Source organism: Pimephales promelas, chromosome 7 (assembly GCF_988280905.1).
Source record: "Pimephales promelas chromosome 7, fPimPro1.hap1.1, whole genome shotgun sequence".
Classification (NCBI taxonomy): Eukaryota; Metazoa; Chordata; class Actinopteri; order Cypriniformes; family Leuciscidae; genus Pimephales; species Pimephales promelas.
In genome coordinates this window covers 27,635,828-27,656,204 of record NC_142775.1, presented here as the reverse complement: position 1 = coordinate 27,656,204, position 20,377 = coordinate 27,635,828, and the positions used below count along the sequence as shown (strand labels likewise).

Genomic DNA, 20,377 nt, shown 5'->3' with positions numbered 1-20,377 from the left:
GAATATAGATAATGAGATTCTTTTTGAATCAATATCCAAAAATTAAAACAGAATCTATCATATTAATGGAAAATGCCTGTGAAACGGTTTGAGTTTTGAGCTTTTCAGCTACAGCTTCAGGGTTTTCAATCACATGGTATTTACAGGAACTGGTTAATCTGATCTGATTTATGTTGTGGCAAACAGATATGTAATTTAAGTTCTTTGATCGATAAATTATCTCTTCACCCAGCACAGCAAATCAGAACAAAGATTAGATATGCACACATATGCTGTTCCTACAAAAGTATTGTCATGGAGAATGATAATGCAACACAGTTTTACACATCTATGTTCTCATATGTCAAGGGATTTTAGCATGGCATGGTTGAGAAGTTAATTATGTAACATCTTGCTCCTGTTTGTATGCTAATTGTTATAGCTGTGCTTTGAGGGTAGGGTTGTGTGTTCTAACAGCACTCCAGGGCAAAACAGGGTTCAGAAGTCATTGCACTTTAGTCATAAATCTCCCGCTCTGCCTAGTCCTGTCAGTATTAATGCATCGCATTGGCTAATTAAGACAAAGTGGAGTTGTATGTGATTCACTTCACAAAATGTGACTGAATTCTCCCAAAATAAACACATCACACAAATGCAGACGCACAGACGGAAAACAACATGTGCTCTGCCATCTGTGAAAGAAGGCTGATTATGCATCCTTATGATGGTTAAATTCATATTGATGGAAGAGTATGGTGTTGGTTGAACCATTACATTTACCTTTTTTTGGGGTTCAAAACTGATATGAAAATCTTAGAGTGATTTGTAATAAACTCTCATGTTCTCTTAAGACGACTGACCCCATATTGTTTAATAAAAATGAATAATAGTTATTTTAAGTCATTTAAATGTTACATTTTCTTAAAATGCACCAAACAGAGAAAGGCAGCATGAGAATTCATTTCATGTATTATTTGTTAATGTGGATGACATTTGAAAATTAAATTTGTGTTTTAATAATGTATTATGTATATACACAAAATGAAAGGTTGTAAATGTATATTGAAATGTTAATTAAGTATGCTTTTTGAGCTATTAAAATGACCTCGGGGTCTTACAGGCAGGGCTCCCAAAACAGAGAACAAGGGTTAAAGTAGTAACCTGACAGTGACCCTGTCAAGATTTACATTTAATAAACCAATTTGGTAAACAGTCACCAGGTGGCACTCCAAACACTTTTATTCAGGATCCTCAATCTTCCCCTTATTCTTTTGATTGAATTTAAATCAAAGCATATGTCAAGCGACTTCCAGATTCCAGGTCTAATCTGTGATCAATCTGTTGAGTGCTATTAGAGATGGCATATATCAGTGATTTAATCAAAGTTTGATGAATCACAGTGTTTCATGTGAAGACTGCTCACGAACGCGCTTGTGTTCTCTCTCCTCTGGGTGTTCAGATGTTCTCATGATGTTAAATTTTCCAGCTTTCTTTGCATGCACTGCAAGACTGTACCACTGTAAAGATAGGAGATAGGAGTTTATCATTTTGCCACATCTTGACTCTACTTTTTCATTTTCACATTCATTTTGTACATTACAAAGACCAGTTGTTTTAACAGGGGTGTGTTTGTATGCTTTTTATGTCCACGGTTAAACTGAATCAAAAGCCACTTTTGCAGGCTGTAAAATCTGACAATGATTAGTCTATATATCTGTTTCTCCATGACTTTCGTTAAAGATGGCTGGGTTTTGGTGAGAAGCAATCTGCTGCATTAAGGCCAGACTCCTTTTCCTCTCTCCCACACCCACTTCTCCGGCAGTCAAGGCTAACATATACTTTCTCCAGTTTCCCTCAGAAGAATAATTGGGCCTCCTCCTTGTTTTATTGTTGCTCTCCAGATCATCAATCAGTAAGAGGGATGGTGGCGGTTCCACCGTGTGGCCCCACTCCTGCCCTGCAGCCATGATGGGGAGATGCTCTCTAGTGACATGTAGCCTAGTATTCCCATGTGTGTGGGTATGGATCTCAGAGTAAAGGCTGCCACAGGAAACAAAAGATGGCTTGTATTATTGTGACCAAGTGCCCAAAGGCTAATTAGGCAGAAAAAATGGAAGAGAAAGTCTGCAAATCAATCATGCCGATGCTGCCTCTAAATAATGAATGACAAAATAATGAATTTTTAAAACGTTTTTGTTTTCTGTTTTTCTTGATGTGGTGAAACAAGCCTATTATAGTGGGAACTTTTGGTGATCTTTTAGGGGGATTTGAGTTTCCTCAGTGAGGCTATATAGTTTCACATTCAGACAGTTGAGATGAAGTGTGATTTGGTCTGCTGATCAAAACCACTTCCTGCAGAAGAACAAATTGTTCTTGGCACTGTTTTTTTGCTTTTTTTTTTTCGTTTTCCTTTGACACATGTGTCATGTTGTGTGTGCAAATGAGAAATTACATTTGAACAGTGGGCTAGGCCTATAGGCTATATAATTCATCCAGAGCTCTTACAGATATTTTCAGAACTGATGCTGTTCTACAACAGACATTTGATATGTATTTATACATTTCAGGCAGACATTTGTTGTTTTGCAACAGTTTTGTTTTCCTGTAAAAACATAACCTATAGCTACTAAAAATGTAGCCTAACTGTAATACCCATCTATCAAAAATGACAATTATTGTTATCATTTGATGTAGGCCTACCATCTAGTGGAGAGGGTGATATTTTGTGAATGAAATGAATGGAGACTCAGAGAATCAGTTTTTGAACCGTGTCGTTCGCAAAACGATTCAAACTTCCGAGTGCTATTTGAAGTGAATCGTTTCACTCTACACTAGTTAGAAAATAACCGTCAATACAGGTAGGTCCATTTAATAACTTAATAATAACTAGGCTATGGTATTTGCACGGGAATGTTAAAAAATGTTCTTATTTGCAATAGCATCATATTAGTGAAAAAAAGGACCGGCTGTAACGTTATTGTGAAGCACAGCTCAACCTCACACATGTAGTAACGTTAAGCAGCTTTCAACGCGTCGAATAGGGCCTATCCATCTGCAAATAAGCAATAAGAATGTCTGCAATAAGAGTTTGCGCGCAAAATGACTATAGGCTATAATAACGTATCATTTTCTCTCACCTAACGTTTGGCCTGTGCGAAATTACCCCAAACATAAATTCCGCATTGAAATGGCGAACATAAATCCCCTCTTATTGGGAAGACAACGTGCGTCTTGACTACTTTGTTTTTATTGACGTTATATTGACAACTGGCGCGGACAGCTGGAAATTAGCCGCAGAGACTAAAGCGGCTCTTTTTTTTTATCAAAAGGTACTGACCACGTCATTACAAACTAATAAACTATACTAAACTGCCTAATTTTCAGTTAGTTTAATTGTGAAGGATGCGTTTAATTTGTTTTAGAAAAATCTAACTTTAAGTAATTTATACTGTTGTCTAAATGTTCTCGGTGCTTCTTATTTGTTATTCTTATTACACAATTAAAGCTCGGTGTTAAAAAGGTGAACGAACATGAAAACACAGATGAAACGATTGCTCCTTGTTCTGGTTCGCTGCAGGTGTGTTTCAGTTTTCAGAAAGTCATAAGCCTGCGATGGTATGCTCGGTAATTTAGGAATACAAATTGAACAAGCCGATGTCGCAAAGATACTTCAGGCAAGGTGAAGGAGCATGGCGGAAAACAGATGTAACAAAACAGAGAGCAATAAAGAAACCTCTCAAAATGGAAATGACTTGCACTAGTCATCTCAGGCAAGCTTCAGTTTAAAACCCACCTGTTTCTTCTCATCTCAAATGGCAGGATTGGGGGGGAAATGAATGTACTGGAGGTAATTTTCCACCGTATTAGATTTTAAACAAAAGCGTGTGAAATTATCCACAGAGACTGCGAAACTGCTTTACCCGCAGTTATGAAAATTAAACATTGTGGGAGGCAGGCTTTTCAGAGGATTGTTGATACATTTCCCCTGATATTATGCAATTTGTTTGTCAGTATTTTATAGGGTAATTTTTATTTCACCTTATCTCGAACTCCCCCTGTTTAAATGCCCATAATTGAGACAAAGCTTTCTCATTTGGAGCCGGATCCCTCGAGACACCTTACAAGAATATAATGACACCTCGCCACCATAATTATTAACATGCATTTACAGCGAGGAACACTTAGCATTTGGATTAAACCATTGATCTCAATTGGTCCAGGTGGTTTGTCAGCTAAATAGGTTTACACAAATCAAAGCAAATAGAAGATTGTTCCCCCGCTGCCAGTGTGTCCAATGGCCAGTACCCTTTGAGTTTTGTTTAGTCAAAGCATACAAAGCACTTCAATTATTACACTGTTTATGTCAGTGCTTGAGATGACAGCCATTTCTTCAGTGGTGGAAATCAAGTAGCTCTTTGTTTTTGTTTACCAACAGCCATAAAGCAGCTAAATGGATAACAAAATGATGAAGATGCAGACGCACAAGAGGAACATTAATCCAAGTGAGATGGAAAATCCGCTGACAGGTATGTCGACCCGTACTACTATTCTAATAAACAAACCACTCAGTTTCCCGGGTAATACGCCTTGCTGCTTCCACTTCGGTAAATGGCTTCAACTTTCTCATCTTTGGCCCTGGAAGAGCAGGGGTTTAATTTTTACATGTCTTCGCTTTGACAGCACTACGGTTAAATATTTCCCTTGGCCATAGTTGAATCGCGTATACTTTTAATAGTGGTGAGGGTTGAAGCAGGCAGGTCTGGGGACTGGAAGGTCCCCGAGAGTCTGGGGCCAAATTGATAGGCCCGTCTATGTTGGCTCAGTCTTCATTTACAGCAGGATGATCCTTGCCAACCCTGGTGGCAGCCAATTTGCTCTAGGACAGATGAATGTGGAGAGGTAGGCTATATGAAGGCAGTGTTTTCCCACAAAGACCACTGCCACAACTGACATCTTATTTATACCTCATTGTTTGAGGAAATGTTGAATAAACCATTTCAACATTTGGAAATGTTGTGAGATGATGAGATCATCAGATATTGAATCGCAACAGTTCAGTACTGTTCATTTGAGTGGTGTAGAATACTTTTTATTAGAACATTTTATTTATTAAATTTTATTTTTAATTTACTAGTCACTAGAAATTAGTTACTACTAATTTTATTAATTAAATTCTGTTTTGTTAAAACACTAAGGCACTGTTTACACCTGGTATTAAGAACAATTTTGGTCAATCGAATTACAAGTGGATGAACAGGTGTAAAGGGATCTAAAATGTTTTGAGCTTGTCCACTTACAGAGGTAGTCAACCCGCCTGGCATAAAGCTAACTAAGCATTATAGAAAGTGCTCTTGCCAGATAGGATTTAAACTTTGTTGGCTGAAGACCCAAGTTTAAGCGCAATATCCTCTCACCATTCCTGATGTTTACTGTGCAATCAAAACGCTCAGCGTGGTCCTTGCAGTTGTCAGGGCAGAAAAGATAATATGTAAATTGTGCAAGTTTATTTTGTCCTTTACTGAAAGATCTGAAAAGACCCTACTCGAAGATATCCGGACAGAAGTGGTTGAAAGTGGACAAAAGAGAGAGGATAAATCAACAGGTGTAAACGGACATGTCTGCTTGTGATTTAATTGACCAAAACACATCTTAATACCAGTGTAAACAGGGCCTAAAGGCCAAGCAACACTTTTAGCCTCTTTCCCCTGTCAGGTGAGTGAGGTGTAAACACCGCGGAGGGCAGGTGATGAAATTGGCCAATTCTGTCATTGCATGGTGAGCTGAGGGACAGCGTAGAGTTCTTGCATGCAAAGTCTTTTTTTTCTTTGTGTTGGCATGCTATTGTGGAAAACAAGCTGTTTTGGGTATATGGCTTCGTAAAGTGAAATGCATTAACCAAAAATGAAAAAAAAAAAGGCTCTTTGGTCAAAGAAGAAAACCCTCTGTGCTTTGGGCTTTTTCTGTGTTGTTAGATGTCAATCACATAAGCTGATCAGTATTCAGAATGACAACTCCTCTTCCACTGGGTCTGATTTCTAGCTCCTGAGTCAATTACTTATCATTTGTCAGCCCTGAATTGCTGAAGCTGTGTTCAGCTGCGGTTCCTCAGCTCACGTGGTTTTGTATCACTTCACAGAGAAACACAACACTCAGAGCAGCATATAGTGTACAGATAAAAACTGCCCTGCATTAGTCCATGCTAATCCATTCATTGTCTTGACTTGTCAACATAAGGGTCACTCTTATTGCACTGATGTAAATTTGATGGGATTCTTTTTTTCTTCTTGAACATTTATTACAACACATACATATCATTGGTTAGGCATACAAGCATTGGTTAGGCATATTTACTAGTATATGAAAAAAAGCAACATTTAAAATTGGGGCTACTTTAAACTTTGGGACTTAGGACTACTTTAAAATTAAAGCATTAAAGCTGCAGTTTGTAGCTTTTTTTGGGGGGTTTAAAAATGATCCAAAATACATATTTGAAAAAATACATAACCAGCCAATGTTCAAAACGATCTGCTTGCCTTAGCTCGATTCAAAGCGGAAAGCTTGTAATAATGTTTTTAATTTCAGTGGTACTGGTGGATTTCCGCAGGAGATTCGAGCATGTCTTTGCGTCATTACGTCACATCTGTACACATAAAGAAGGAGTCTTGGCTATAGGCTATATTGTGAGTGAGGATGTTGGAGGTGGAGATTTATTACATTTTCTCACAGCACTTGATACAATTAAACTTATCAATTTGATGGCGGATCCAGAAAGGTTCAAATGACTATCACCAGTGAAAACATTCACCCGTTGTAAAATGCAAAAGACTTCGTTCGGACTTGGGAGTAGACTACAGAAAAAAAAGAGACTGCAATCGGTCCATGCGAAAACAAGGATACATATTGGAAGGACACTACATGTAGTCACGCAATGCTGACGTTGTTAACATTGAACCAGAACAAAAGTCGATGTTTCTTACTAGTAGATGACATTTTCCAGTGAAAAATCTTATGTTGGTCATACCAGCCCGTTCTCATCCTTTAACGTCATATAGAACGCTATATGCAAAAACGGCGCTCTACTACGCACATGGCACCCTTTATCGTTAATATAACATGCTAAGACGTCATCAATCCTTTAGCGTGAATATGACACGCAGACCCTACCCCACACCTAAACTTAGCCCTCACAGAGCGTGTTATATTAACGATAACGGGTACCATGTGCGTAGTATAGCGGCGTTTTTGCATATAGCGTTCTATATGACGTTAAAGGATGAGAATGCGTTGGTCATACTTACAAAATGAATAATCTGTGATTCTGAATGACAGTATCCAAATCTGCATGGTGACTGACAAACAAAGTTTCAGTTGTTAAATAACATTTCAAAATGTTTAAATAAAATGTTTTATTTGATGTCACTGGTGATGTCACTAAAGCCTAGTTCAGACTAAACGATTTTAAAACGTTGGGCTGAACTGTGCGGTTCACACACTACATGACTTGCTCTCTGTGTTGATCCGTAACAGGAGGTAACACACTTACACGAGTTGACTCCAACTCTGTCACCCAACGATTCTATCTTGTCTACAAACCACGTTTTGTCTTGGAAAATCACGTGATAAAACGAACCGATGATGACGCGAAACAGCACGCGCACCAATAATCAGCGGAGAAGACGAAGAACACAACTCGTGAATATGAACGTCAGATAGAAACTGCTGAAACTGTTTGCGCAATGATTTGCTCTGAGAAAAAAAAAAAACTAGAGAAAAAACCCCATGCCTTGCTCTGATTGGCTGTAGCTCATCACTTAAGGTTGAGTCGTGCGACAGCTCTGGATTTCTCGCATGCTGGATATTTTTATGGGCTCGACGATGCGTCTACGAGCGTCTTTGATGCGTTGTTGGCTCTATTTATCTATTAAATCGGGCTTAAAATCATGTAGTGTGAACTAAGAGCAATGTTGTGTAGTGAATACCAGCCGTTTGTTGTAGTCCTTAAACGATTTCTTTAAAAGCAAATATCTCCCTTTGCTGTGAACTTTGAACGTTGCAACTTTGCAGATGTTGTTTATGCTCAAACAGCAACATTACACATTAACTAAAATTAGAAAAGTAAAAACATTATTAACATTTAAGGTCCTTTGTCATATGCTATTTTTCTTTTAATTCATTTTTGTTATCCATTGAACTTAGTCACAACTAATGCTTTTGTCAATTGGAACTTTATTTTGATTGTTTACTTTATACACCACTGTACATCATCCATCCCATTGAACAGACTGTAAATCAATCCCTCATGGCCTTGTTGTATTTCACATCAAATTTAATATGCTGTCTACCCCAACTAAGGTCTGTGTCCGCAGATACATTGTCAGTTACAGACCTAAACCCCCTCAACAAGTTCCCTTCATCAATTACAGTCAGATTCCACTCACTTCTCTGCAGGCTATGATCCACAGTATTAACCCGTGCCTCTATGCTAATAGTCATATTTTTAAATGGCAGCTATTTGTTAGCCTGGAAAGGATTGACTGATGATGTTTACAAATTCAGCAGGTAAGGTCTGAAATTATCTTCTATAAATCATGCAATGCAGCACTTCTGTTGCTTGAGATCATTCGATTAAACGTGTCTGCCAACTTCGAGAGCGATTGTCCCTGCCACAGGGAGAGACGCACACAGGCTAGTAGGCTCTCTGTATTCTGAGAGGCCTTATAATTAATTTGGACAGCTTCCAGCAATCTGCTAGTGTCCCAGGCTGGTTCATTTCTTACCCAGGAAACTGACGGATGAGACGTGGCCAGATTGTCACGAACCGGGAGCTCTGAGAGATGAGTGTTCGCTAACCCCCATGCTTCGCTTTGACACTCGGCCAAATTTTTACAAAACTCTGTTCATTTAGAAATGTATGCAAATGGCATGCAATGGAGCTCTCCTTGACATAGTCCTTGTGGAATGTGGGTAAAAGCTGTAAATTATGTTCATCCTCTAGCCTCAGTCTTTTTGCTGCTTGAACTATTAACTGAGTTAGATATTTTAGGGTTGAGTTGAATGTCATTCTTGAAGTAAGTAATCTGTGCTCTCTATTTTTTAATGTATTGTGATTCTTGCACAGTTCAGATATGATTCATAATTAAAGAATTTGGGTGAATGTGTTTTTGTCATTTTGACTTTGCACATTGTTTATTAAATTTTCAGCATGTGGATTGAACGTGTTAATGTTCATAGAACGGCTCTTAGGTTCGTGTTAAAGCAATAGTTAATGCACAAACGAAAATCTTCTGCTCATGTTCTTTCTCACGATTTTCTTTCAAGGAACACAATAAGAATTTTTTTGAAAAATTACACTACCGTTCATAAGTGTGGGGTTGGGAAGATTGTTTTTGATAGAAACCATTTATGCTCACCAAGGCTGCATTTATTTGATCAAGAATACAGTAAACAATAATACTGCAACATATTACGAATTAAAATTTAATGTAAAATGTTAAAATGTTATTTATTCTTGTGAGTGCTTCAGGATCATTACTCTAGTTTTCAGTGTCATATGATCCTTCAGAATCATTCTGTACTGTTTTGCTGCCCAAGAAACATTATTATTAATGTTGAAAACAGTTTATTATTAAGAGGCCTATTATAAATATTTTTTTTTTCAGAAAAGTCTTAATGACCCCAAACTTTTGAATAGTAGTGTGTATTTTAAATCAATTAAGAGTAATTATTTTCCATGCAATCACAGTGCTATTGTGAATGAATCATTATTTTGATTTGTTTGATTCTGTTCACAAATGCATCCTGAATGATTCCTTCTTCAATCTGTCACCTAGTCACAACAGTTAACAGCTTATTGGATGGTAAAGTTTTTATTAGTGAATAATGATTTAAACTTACATTCTGTTCTTCACACAGTACAACTAGTCATATGGCCCACTTTAGGGTGCCTCTTGTTTGAAACCCTCAGTCCTCATGGGGAATAATTGTATAGGAAAATGTTTGAAAAAAGTCTTTTTGTGTTCCACAGAAGAAAAAACCGTTCGGGTTTGGGGCGACGCAGGGAGAATAAATGACAGGATTTTCATTTTTTGGCTGAACTATTCCTTTATGCACTCCCAAAATATCTTCTAGCAGACATGTCCGTGTTTAGCAGCGAAGCGGTTTACAAGTACCAAAGGAGCTTTTGCTTTTTTGCATTTAGTCAGTGTCATACTGTTGACTGCTCAGCTTGTTTGGATTATTATACAAGGCAAACTAGTGAACCTCTATGCGCCCCATACCATGTGCATGTTGCTTGGCAACACACTCCAGGATTCCTCAGAAGGTAAAATGATGCACATTAGACATGCAGAACCAAGAGTAGTAAGATAATGAAAATAGGCCTTCTGTACTTGATTTCCCCTCATCCCCCTCTTCCTCAGCAGGTGAACTGCTGAGTGTGCTGGAAAACTGCTTTAGATGGAGATTCGCCAAACGAATTGCCACACCTTCAAGGCAGCACAATTTGATTTTAGATTGAACCAGCAAGGGTACCCGTAATTAGCAGGGTGATTAAGAACCATAATTAACATTGGGTAATTACCTTGATCAGATGTTCTCCTTTGTTAATAAAGTTATCTAAGCCCCTAAGAATAAAACCAGAGTAATCTTAATTTAAGGTATTAATTTGGCTAAATATTTTAATGAAGGCAGCAAAAAATGTGGCATGTGCCCTCATTAAAAAAAAAGAAAGACAATAACTTTTGAATAAGTGATAAAAATAAAACATTTTACAGTATATTACTGTATCACAGTACATTACCATAAAATACTGTTTAAATAACAAAAAACATACAGTATAATTTACAAGCAAAAAGCTAAATTTCATTATCTTCGTAATTGTAGTTTTAATTTGTAGTGATTTAAACAGTGATTGACTTTTTCATCTAAAGTGATAAATCATGAACAGTATGTGGCTAACTTTTATTTTCTTTCTTTTTTTTTTTTGTTAAAAAAAAAAACTTTTTTTTACAGCTACCAAACCAAACAACAAGAAACTGATTAAATGAGCAGAGAAACTCTTGCCCCTTGAAACAATCTGACAAATCACTTTTGGCTTCATGGTACAGGACGAGCTGGGAATCCATTACTGTGTGTGGCCCCAGTCCTCTCTTGCACTCCACAAACACAGAAACACTAGTTTAAAGAGAGGGGGGAAATAAGGCTGCCCCCTAGCCATACCAGCAGTTGCATGACACGTGCAATTAAAATGCAATTAAAATGAAAAAAAAAAAAAAATGTGTCGTGTTGAAAAGAAATCAGCAGCCTTGCCCTTCCTCATCTAAATCTCCCAAAGGTTTCAAAAAAAAAGTTTTCAAATGGCATTTCGAATTGGCAAACTTTCAGACACTTAAGTCTGTGCTCTCCATGAAGTGTTATACCAAGGATTACTAGAGAGGCAAAAGCGTGAATTGGTGGATTTCATGCAGTCTAGAGCTCCGCAGTATTGAACCACGTTGATTTAATGGCTTAAAAAGGCATCTCGATAGGCTTCCAAATGAACTTTACAGTCTATGAGTAGCATCCAAGCACTTTTGGGCTTTATTTAGCTTTTTCATTCATATCGTCTGCTCAATGAATAGCTCTGGATATAAGCGGCTGCAAACTAAATGAATAAATGTTTTAGTGTAGCTGCAATAACTGCGTGCGGCTTGCCCTGAATGTGTTTGCGCAGCAGATCTCGTCTAAAATAAAAGCAGCCTTAGGTACTATTTTACATGATTGAAGTCCGTGCTAATTAATGAACACCAGCATCCAACAACCCAAGAGCCCGTATTCCACGCACTCGCGTCCCAGTGGGCTTGACTACCTTTGTTTCTCTGGGCTGTTATTCTCAGAGGACTGAGTGATACAGTCTGATACAGCCTTACCTGCGGATGGAGGAATGGAAAGAGCGAATGAGCCAGGGACCAGGAGATTTGAGCATCCTATAGATTTGGTCACAGAGGTGTGATGATGGAGGGGGCTGTCAGGATGCTTTCACACGGGGTAAATCGCACCTCGATGGAGAGGAGAGAGTGCCATCATGCATTAGATTTGGAATTAACATTTCTCTACTCTGGACCAGCAGAGTGATTTGGGACTCTACACTGAGTAGAATGGTATTTTTAGCAATGTGATGGGAAATGTGTGGATTGGGTGGGAGTCAAGGTTGGTCCCCTTAGTTAGTTATTTATTCCCCAACAATCAAACGGTTTGGGTCTAATGAAGCAGCACTTTTCTCACTATCCTCTCATTATGGTAGTGTAGGTTGCTTTTTTTGTATACAGAGGGAAATATTTGGTTTTAAGGGATTGAATCGGATTAAAATATCAATACATTCAAAGCCAGACCGCCTACGGTGATATTTATTTATTTATGACTAAGGGAGAGAATTGAAGGAATTTTAGATGACAAATAATGCTTGTGCCACTAGATGGCAGAATATCAACTTGCATTAAAGGAAGTGTGTCGAATTTGGGTGCATGTAGATGTTCACAGATCACAAACGCTTCTGTTTAATTTATTTCATTTCTGCTTTTTTATGCAATTAAAGCTCCACATTATTAACATCATCCTCAGTTATATAAGTCAAAATCAGTTGAAACAAACTAATAAATAAATAAATGAATGGGACACATTTTTAAATCAGAACTGAACCTGGAATATGCCTTTAAGTAACCATCAAGTTTCTTGCCATCACAAGTAGCTGTGAGGAAACAAAATGCTGTCCCCTGGATGTCCTGATGCTTTAGTGCATGTATCAGTTAAAATGTTACAAGAGAACATTACGCAGCACCCAAGGGTAGTGCGTTCAGTGCCCCTCTGTCAGACCACATTCACCCACCCGGCTCGGACAGCCTCGGAATGCTACTCTGCCGCAAAATACCTCCATTTATTTGATGTTGTCCAACACCGGAAGCAAACAGCGTTTTCCTTGTCAACAATTCAGAGCACCTAGTCAGCCTGTCACGCTCCAGAGTGCATCCTTTGGCTATGGCAATACTGACAGCCTCTCACTCTGTCTGAAAAAACTTGAGGTTTTTATAAAAGTGCACACTAGAGTGCTCAAACATAGACAGGAGTGCGATGGATGGGTCCAGTGAACACCCCCCCCCCCCCCTCCGCCCCCTATAAAAATAATAATAATAATAAATAAATAAAATTAAAAAAACGGCCAAAGAAATTATGCGGTTTTCATTATTCAACTTGTGATGTTAGTTATTGGTGTTTTTCTAACTAGCTCCAGGGTGTTGTATTCTTTTTCTCCCCTTTTCCACATTTTTTACTACTTCTGTGACTGTTTCAACCCTGGGAGATGAAATATAGGATGCCAGTGTAGCAACATTTGTGTTTGCTGCAGTCTCCCTGTGGCTGGTGACATTATCTCATGTTCTGCTGTATTTTCTGAGCTGTGAACAGTGGCGGATTTTTTTCTTTATGGCTGGTTTCTGAAATCTTTCACGTATATATAAATACATTTATAGGTGTTAATAAATCTTAATTTTTATTTCTATTTTGTTGGCTACATTCAGCACCAAGTTAAAACATATCAGACTGGATTATGTGTTCTTGAATGCATGTTTTTTTCAGTTTAGTTGCATATGAGCCTGTTCCTGTGTGGTGTGCGTGTTGGAGCAAAAAACAGGATTATTGATGTATGTAGATGAGCTACCTAAGTAATCCTGCTCTGAGGATTCTGGGAAGTAGAGCAGCAGGTGTCCTCTTTTGCGAGCACAGTTATCTCTCCTCGGTTGTTTGTAATTTGGGCATAATAGAACATCACCTTACAGTCATACACACATCATTTCTCAGTGAACACAGATAAAATTAAGCTTTAGTACATGAAAATATTGTCATGTATCTAAGCATATGTTTCACCTAACGGTTTATGGATCAGGTTTTATGGATAATGTTTGCTAGTTTTATTCAATGGATTATATAGTCTCTAGCCTCAAAGCACAGACAAGAGCGCTCCCTTTACAATCACTAAAACACTGTGGCTTTGTCAGTTCATCGCAATCTCACAAAGTTCTGTTAAAATACATGAAACTGCCAACAATACCCAATTAATCTCTTACTTGCATTGTGTCTACACTTTGTTTGTTAATGAGAGGTTTTGCAAGCCTGCATAATTCAGCACTATTCCGAGTCAATTCGTTCATTTCGTTCGTTGAATGAACCAAATGACTCGAAGAAAACATTCGTTCATTTTGATGAACAAGTTCAAACAGGAGAGTCACGAACATGCATCACAGAACAGAGCAAGGTGCATCCCACAAATCTCCATCAACTGCAAGATGCTATCCTATCAATATGGGCCAACATTTCTAAAGAATGCTTTCAGCTCTTTGTTGAATCAATGCCATGTAGAATTAAGGCAGTTCTGAAGCTGAAAGGGGGTCAAACATAGTATTAGAATGGTGTTCCTAATAATCCTTTAGAGTAGAAAGCTGTCAGTTTTCATCAAAAATATCTTCATTTGGTTTCCGAAGATGAACTAAAGTCTTGCGGGTTTGGAACAGGATGGGGGTGAATAATTAAAGAAATTTCATTTTTTGGGTGAACTATCCTTTTAAGGGACTAAACAACAGTGGGTGGAGCCTATGTTATGATGGTGTAAAACGATTTGTCAATGTCCTGTTCTAGAGGCAGTCAAATGCAAATGTATTTGCCTGTGTGACGTCACAAATCCCACAATATCCAACTACACCGTTTTTGTAGCTTGGTTACATTGATGCCCCTTTTGTAAATGAGGGGGATGTTAAAAGCATGAGACTTACAAGATGTTATAAAATGCTACGAAACCTCTTATATGCCAAAAGAACAAGGAATATCTCATTTCTCATGTCATGACACCTTTAAAAAATGTTAAATGTAAAAATGCAGAAAGTTAACTTTTAGTGTAAGAGTGTGGGTTAATTTATAGTTATATCATATGAAATAACAATAAATGTCTATGGAATGTCCCTATTTAGCTGTGTGTGTGTAGAGAGAGTCCGATTATTGTAGCTTTAGTGTCACCACCTTCCAATTGTTAAACCAGTGAATCACCCCCTCTTAGTCTTTATGCAGTGCTGAACCTCAAACAATTCACAAGATGAATGAGGTTACAAAGTTCAATGTTGCCATTGTGTCTGACTGAATAAGAACTTTTTTGTTGTTTTTGTTTTGTTTTAAACCTGTCCTCTTTCTCTTTTGTTTTCCTATATATGTTAGGGCAAGCAGAAATACACTTAACATAGAATATATTTGTTGGCGGAAAGCAGTGTATGCTCCATTAGGCCTACTGGATTGTTGTCAAGGCCCATAATACATTTTTGCCTCCACTTTGCCATGCCTGTGGGTCATTTAAAAGACTGCTGAAGCATCTCCCTTTATCGTACCGCTAGACATAGCAGTATTTGGAAGGGAAATAACTTTTGCAGATTGTAAAGTATCTTTCTCTTATGTACGACTAAGTTTTGTGCCAGTGATCAAGTCCTAAATGGCTCTAATCCTCTATCCATCCTATGGTTTTTATGTATATGTAGAGCACTGTAATATTGTGGTTAAAGAATTTAATCCTCCTTGGTTATACAGATGCAACCCCTCTTTGCTAGTTTGTCTATTTGAGTGATTTCCAATACCTGCTCATGGAATGAAGCTATCTTGTTCTCCGAGAGTCCATTATCACTGTAACCGTTGATGGAGATGAATTGGGACAGCTCTCTTCTGTGCTATATACAGCAGGGGTATTTTCTCTAAGGAGACAAGGGAAGCAATGGAAGAGAATATAATTGACAGGATGAACACAAAACAAATGTTTGACAATGAGAAATGTGTGTAAAAAGTGCTAGAAAGAAAGTTTAGAGGTCAGAATGTTCTGTATAAGACTAGATTTTCTGTCCATTGGCAAACTAAGATCATGTTCAGAGTCATGACATTGACAGGACAGAACAGGACTTTAAAACCTTTTTTTTTCACTCTACGATCCACCTGAGGAATAACCAATCTTGAGACCCACCAATTTCTTGTTTTTCTTTCTTTTTTCTTTCTTTTCTTGTGGGAAAAACACAAAAAAATAAATGTGTTGTCTTTTACTGAACTTGGCATATTTTACTTTCATAGTTTTGGCAAATTGTTTCATCTGGTGGGCCGCTCTGATGGGTTGAGTTCATTTCGAGTTCATTCAGTGAAAGATTCTTCAGACTGAGTTTGATTCTTTTTGAACGATTGTTTTAAAGAACCGAGAGTAATTTGTTTGAATCTGTGCTGTTTGTCTAAGCGTGTAAGGCCACCACTGGAAAGCGTTGCAGAAAACACTGGTGTGATCTGTGACACCCTTGTGCTGCATTGTTTGAGATAAACAGCAAGTGCAGGTTTTACCCATTTGACCTTGTTAATTGAATTTGAGAATCTGGGAGAGACAAATTTATGTTTATTTTTTAGCACTGTTTTCTGTGCTAAACACTTGTTTCTATTGTGTGGCCCACAGTTTGTAAACTGCCATTTTAGTGGATTATTCTCAATTATCATACTACACATTCTGATAATTACAGTTTAAGCATTAGTAAGAAAAAAAAATGCTCATCAAAGAAAGATAATCAAAACAAGACGACACTGCTTATGTGATTTGATGAGACAAGCCTTTCCAGCTGTAAGTTCAACTGCAGTATTCTTAGATTTTTTACCAAGGTAGATAAGATTAACCTGAACCGTGTTAATATGACACAGAACTGCCTCCTCCTGAGAGGTGTAAGCACATAGCTTGTGCCTTTACTCTTATTTATTTCTCGTCATTTCTATAGTCAACTTAATTTGCAGGTGTTAAGTAAATTACTATAATTAAAAGGGCGTCTGCAATCTTGTGATAACATGCATTATATCCTGATTATCTAGACAGATGCAGATGTGTGAAAAAAATATATATTCATATGAAAATGACTTAATGTTTTTGATTCATGTTATGTGACTTTGCTAAAGTGTGATGTTTGCAAAAAACAAAAGATTATGGCCCAGTTTCACTGACAGGGCTTAGATTAAGCCATGATTAGTCCTTAGCTCATTTAATTAGCTTTTATAAACGTGAAAAAGTCACTGATTTGCATCTTGAGACATAATATTTTAAAATGTCTCAGTGCAAGTTGCCTTGCTTAATCATGCATTTTAGTCTAGGGCCCTGTTTACTCGAGAACGCTCGCGAGTGAAAACGTAAAAATATTTTATGTGCCTTTCGTTTACACTGCGACAGTGTTTTGGGGGCTTAACAATGCAAAAAAGTGAAACCACCCTCCAGAGTGGAAATCTTAAAAATGCTCCACCGCCGCGTTCCCGTGTAAAGGGTAAAAACGCAAAAAGTCTGCCCTATCTATGCAGGCGCGCGAACTTGGTGTTGTTGTGTGGTAGTGCTCCACATTGCCACCTAGCTGCCTGAAGTGCATACTACATTGAATTTCGCGCACGTTTGCGTCACCGTTTACATGCGGATTTCCCACCCAAAACGCTCATCTAAACACAGAATAAAAAGTGATAACACAAAGCCACTTTTGCGTTTTCTCTTCAGATTCGTTTCCGTGTAAACATGGACTAGTGAGACCGGGAGTAATGTATTTACATATAACCTAAGATTCAGCAATCTCAGGTGGCATGGCTTTCTAAAGTAATGACCAAAAGATTAAAACAGATTAATTTAAGATGTGTAACAAATGAATTAAATGTAAAACATAATTTAGCTACCACATGATAATGTACATGGTTTGAGGTAACAAAAAAATACATGCAGAGATTTTGCTGCTTTGAGTTCATTGTGACCTCTGACCGTTGCCTGTGTTGCAGTGAGATCAGTAACTTGGTTGTCATGGAAACAATGCTACAGGACAAGTTCACATCGCTTTACAGCTCAGTCAGTGAATTTGATCATTTGCACACATGCATAGGCTACATTTGCCTGATGAAATATAGTAGTGGGCAACAGTGTTGTCCAGAGCGGATATTTGTTTTTAATGACCCTGCTACAGAGTTTGATTATACTATGATATTTCAAATATGTGGGAAGAACAAAACCCAAAACTTGGTAAAGGATTTTATATGACAAAATTATTTGGCTAAAAAAACTGCAGCTAGATTATTGGTTTTACTATGCACAAAGAAAATGGATAAGAAAAACAAAAAGCTCACAGGAAAAAGCACACTGACTACAGCACGCTAAAATAATTTTTTAAGTGGTTTTCTCACATGCTTTTGCATGTGTCTGCACAGTATGACATGTTTTTATTGGGCTATCACAAATAAATCCAAACTCCAAGCACAACTACACAATATGATTTCAAAATATTTTGCACATTTCTAATCACACTAGCCAAATGAACCAAACTCTGGAATCATACAGATTTAGGTCTGTACCCAAAACATCCTTAGTTTCATATTATAAAAAGTTTGCCATTTGAAAAGCTTCCCTTGAACATCAGTGCTGTGGCAGAGCTCAATACCTTTTCTTTGTGAGTTTTAAATGACTCTAGCATAACAATCCTGAGCCATGCTGTGGTGGGTGACAAGGTAGGATTTCCTCCAGCTGGGGTGTTTGTCTTCATAGCCTGACCCTCGGGAAGTGCCGTGTAAAGCCTAATGTCTCATAGTTCGTGTTCTACCACAAGTCTGTTTGGCCATTTGTTCCCCGACAGCTCCCATGTCTTGACTTTTGCTCATAGCGAGTGCACTGCTTTCCAGGGCATACTGTCACACAACTCGCTAAATATTTACCTCATGCTGGTTAAATATAGACAGTTCGCAAAACAGCCCATCCACGACAGGTCCCATCAACATGCTGCTGAGAAGAATGATGGATGGCCTTGCCTGAGAATTTATCACAAGCAAAACAGAAAGGAATTGGGTAAATGACTCCTGACGGAAACAGTGTGAAATGCTACAATTTTCACCACAAATGTCTGATGTTGTCCTGAACGCCTCTTTAGTGTCATATAAATATGGCAAAATGATGAGACAGGACCATGGGGTATTTTTCTCAGCAGGTGGCGTTCCTAACAAAACACGTTTAACTTTGGGCGACTTTTTGTTTATGGACTCCTAAGGCAAGGGCAAAAATATACAGAACTAGAATTATGGCTTAAGGCCGTGTGTCCACCTAAGCCTTTTTAGCTAGCTGAAAACGCTAGACGCTCTGCTGAAGACGCCGTGCTTTGGGTGCTTGAGAGCGTTTTCCGTTGAGACGTTTCGTTGCTATGATACAAAATATCCGCAGCACAGTTTGAATGTTGTGGCAGTTGGTCAGTGTGGTTTAGTCCCGCCCCTCCTCCACTGTGATTGGACGGCTGAGTAAAAAGTGACAGTGATGAGCGCTGCGTTTTATCCAAAGTTGAACATTTTTGAACTCTCGGGTGAAAATAACGCTCAGCGCCTCGTTACGCTCATGCCGTTTAAAAAATGCGGCGCTCCCATTGAAAACAATTGAAAATGCACGTGGAAAAACGCTTTGGTGGACACACGGCCTAAGAACATTTTTTTTCCAATCATTGCTGCAAGTTGTGCCTTCATAATACAAGAAATTCCGCAAACATTATCCTCTAACATGTAGGTTGAACGAGTAAAGTAACCTCACAGATGAATGGATAAAATCAGTAATTTCAAAAAAGAGTGAGTGGTTCAGTGATACAGCATCTCTCTCTCTCTCTCTCTCTGTGCGTATGTGCGAGTGTGGCTGAACGAGTTGAGTGTGGCTGTGAGAGCGAGTGTGCAGGTGAGGTGTGTTTTTAAACTTTTCTATTTCGGCAGTGAATATAGACGAGGTTTGTTTAGCAGAAGGAGAAGTGGTAGGTTATTATTCTGTGTTGTTGACTTCGTCTAGAATGAATAATGCCAAAGTATTGTTTATGAGCTCTGTGAAAATAGCTAATGAATTAGTGGAGTGTGGTTTAGGGATAAATTATACTTTTACGGCCGTGCTTCCACTTTCAATGGCGTCTAAAAGAGTGACTTTGTCAAATGCGTCACCTTTCGTAAAGGATGAGTTCTTAGTAAACATGCTATCTCACTATGGAAAATTGGTTTCACCAATTAAAAAGATGTCACTTGAAAATGTTAATCCACTCTTGAAGCACGTTATGCATTTGTAGTACTAAAGAATAATGGTGAAATGGAAGTGTCATTTAATTTCCGAATGGATGATTTTGATTACTTGATTTATGCAACTACTGATAAAATTTGATGTTTTGGATGTGGTAGAGTAGTGTCACGATTCCACACACAGGAAGCAGGATAAAAGCAGTATCTTTATTCAAGGATTACCCATACTCACAACAGTACAGGCAAGGGTCGAAATCCAAATAATCAATCCATACATGAAAAACAAAGAACACTGGCAAGAACACAGGACTCAGAAGTAGTG

The 20,377-nt window shown here is 38.1% G+C and overlaps 1 long non-coding RNA gene across 1 annotated transcript; it reads right to left on the bottom strand.

Annotated features, from left to right (window-relative positions):
* Positions 1-1,059: 1,059 nt before the first annotated feature.
* On the bottom strand, positions 1,060-18,669 carry LOC120466762 (uncharacterized). The gene is made up of 3 exons (XR_005620029.2): positions 18,465-18,669; positions 15,624-15,737; positions 1,060-1,496 (listed from the first exon to the last, which is right to left on the bottom strand). It is a non-coding gene; the product is annotated as an uncharacterized LOC120466762 (long non-coding RNA).
* Between the last annotated feature and the right edge of the window lie 1,708 nt (positions 18,670-20,377).